At 46.0% G+C, this 2,919-nt stretch overlaps 1 non-coding gene across 1 annotated transcript; it reads right to left on the bottom strand.

The window, feature by feature from the left end:
* On the bottom strand, positions 1-72 carry trnaq-uug (transfer RNA glutamine (anticodon UUG)). Its single transcript has one exon. It is a non-coding gene; the product is annotated as a tRNA-Gln (tRNA).
* Positions 73-2,919: the final 2,847 nt, after the last annotated feature.

The raw sequence follows: 2,919 nt of genomic DNA, 5'->3' as shown, positions 1-2,919 counted from the left end.
AGGTTCCACCGAGATTTGAACTCGGATTGCTGGATTCAAAGTCCAGAGTGCTCACCATTACACCATGGAACCCTTACACACTATTCCGAGCCTAATTCGCTTTTTTCCAACTCACCTGCCATTCACAGCTGCTGAGTATTTTCAGCAAATTCTGTTTTTATTTCAAACTTCCAGCATCCGCAGCATTTTGTCTTGTGTTAGAAAAGAAAACGGAATCCTGGGCTTTACAGACAGAGGCATAGAGGGCAAAAGGAAGGAAGTTATACCAAACCTTTAGAGTATTGTGTGTAATTCAGGCACTGCGCTTTCGGACGGATGCGGGACTTCAGTTCCGTCGAGTAGTGGAGAAGAAGAGGCTGTTCTCCTCAGAGCAGAGAAGATAAGGGAAGATTTTGTCGACGTGTTCAACATCATGAAGAGTTTTAATAAAGTAAAGAAGGAGAACATTTTCCTGCGGCAGAAGTGTTGCTAACCAGAAAACACATATTAAAGTGATTGGATAAAGTATCAGTAATAAGGTTCTCTCGGGCTTTTGTTGGCCGATTTACTGGTAAAGCTGGGAATTGAGGGGAAACTGGTTCATGGTTTGTAACACAAGCAGTGCGCGGGGTCAGACCGGCCCGGCTAGCTCAGTCGGTAGAGCCTGAGACTCTTAATCTCAGGGGCGGTTTGTGTTTCAAATTATTGGGCTGGTTTCACAGGAGATCCCCAGCTCTAAATCCCCTACACCTCTCGGTCAATGACTCTTTCAAAAAATGCGATTCAACAACATTATCAGGAAATCTGAAGTGTTTATAAACACCGGAAGCTGACACACCAGGGAAGACCTCACAGTCTTGGACACAGAGTGAAATACACTGAAGTGTTTATAAAAAGTTACAGAACACAACACGTGTGTAAAATTCCCCGTTGTTTTCTCGGCCCTGATGGGTTGTGAAGGGAAAGACAGGCCGAAGTCCCACTGAGCCGCACTGACCCCGAGCCAAGGTGAAATTAAAATCAGTTCAATCTTTAGCAGCGGGCGGCTGGAGAGAGACAAGATTCCGGAGCTCGGAATCGCCTTTAAAATGAGCCCAAAAATTTAAAACACAAACTCCCCGCCGTGGGGATGAAGTATCCGACACTCCACCGACTGGGCTAGCCGGACTGGTCTGTCGCAAGGACCCTGCCTGTGCTCCAGTTTCCTTACAATTCCCCGGTTTATCAGTAAATCCACCAGCAAAAGCCCGAGGGAACCTTATTAATGATTCATTGTCCAATTACTTGAATAGAAAGCGAGCGGAGGAGAAGGATTGAGAGCCTTCAGTGTGGGACAGAAGTGATGTTGTTTGACGGAGAAGCGACACAATCTCAATCAGTGCAGAGAGAGGTGAGCCAGCGGGTCACCTTCTCCCTGAACACATCCTTCTGTCTTGTGGCTGACAAACTGAGCAGAGGTTTCGGGACTGCAGCAATTATCACGCTCGCCTTACACACGAAATGCCCCCGGTTCTGCTCCAGGGCGGGATGAATGATTTTGGAACTTGCTCCAGTTGAACCTCCAGGGGCGAGTTTCTTCCCCTGTGTAAAAGCGGCGACAATTGTCGGTTCCTCTTAAACTGAACAACGGCTGCAACAGATTCCCGGTGTGACAAACACTGAACATTTTTAACCAACTGCTGTTGAAAATTCTTCACAAGCAAAAGACAAAACACTTATGAAAGTTTTGCCTGTCACTCGGTGACCATGTTTGGATTTCCTTCAGTCTGAAACAGAAAGTTGATTCTTCAATTAGAACAATTGTCCATCTTTTTACAGAGTTTAATGAGTTTTGTGAAAATCAAATAATAACGTGTATTAATACAAAAGTTAATCCCGGACCTGCATTTGCAGATCGCAGTTCTCTTCTGTGATGTTCTTGCTGCAACTAATTACGGCAGAGATTCCCGTAGTGTAGTGGTTATCACGTTTTGAAAACCTTCCCCATTAAAATTGAATTAATATAAGAAAATGGAAGAAATTATGTGCTGACATTTCAATAAAGTTAAAAATCTCAACGAACCCGTATATTTTCTCTGCACAATTCTGCACAGACTGACACTCAGCACAGATACCGACAGTGTCCCTGCCTCACTCCCGTTTCCTGCCCTGAAGGCGCAGAAAGCCCCTCTCAAAGCTGCACATTCAACTGGTTTCAGTGGATCCGCGGGAAACCTTGAAAGGATCCTGCAGCGTCGCCTCGGATAATAACGATAGATCGTCACCATATTTCACCCACCGCAGCAACCACGTCCATTTCAGTATGAGTCCCCTTTTTAACTCTTTCGCGCCAGGCAAACTGTTTGTACAAAATGACACTTTTTCGATGAGAACACAACAGACGTGTTCGTGAAAGCACGGCACCAAGAGCGGGTAGGCATCCACTTGAAATCGATTTCCTCCTGTGTTTTTCTCTGGATGTTGTCTCTCTCGGTGCCGGGCGAACAATTCATTGATGCATTTGTCCTGAACTGAAGCCTTTTGCCCATCTCGCGGGGTCAGAGCCGCTCTGTCTGTCTCGTACCTGCTTGTGAACTTTATCGGGAACAGGCCGCCTGTTCAACGTTCATCAGAAAACCCAGAAAGACAAATAAACAGAAAGATGTGTCTCTCAGCCCCGGTGGCAAAGGTGCAATGAATGTTAATCCAAATAAATCCCCCGTGAGATTCTGTGTGCATCGGCTTCCTTATAAAGTTTGTATTTGAAATGTGCGGGAAATGCGTAAAATTATGAAAATATTCCCATGTCCCGTACGGGGATCGAGCCCACGACCTTGACGTTATTAACACACTTTCATCACCAACTGAGCTAACCGGTCACAGTTTACCCGTTGGGCAGGCCCGAACCCAGGCTGGGAGATTGTCTTTCAGGCTCACACTGGGTGACCGAGTTACTGCACA

The sequence above is a fragment of the Somniosus microcephalus genome, unplaced genomic scaffold (genome assembly GCF_052327205.1).
Source record: "Somniosus microcephalus isolate GS21.2 unplaced genomic scaffold, FLI_Smic_1.0 unresolved_chr4, whole genome shotgun sequence".
NCBI lineage: Eukaryota > Metazoa > Chordata > Chondrichthyes > Squaliformes > Somniosidae > Somniosus > Somniosus microcephalus.
This window is presented reverse-complemented; position numbering and strand designations above follow the sequence as displayed.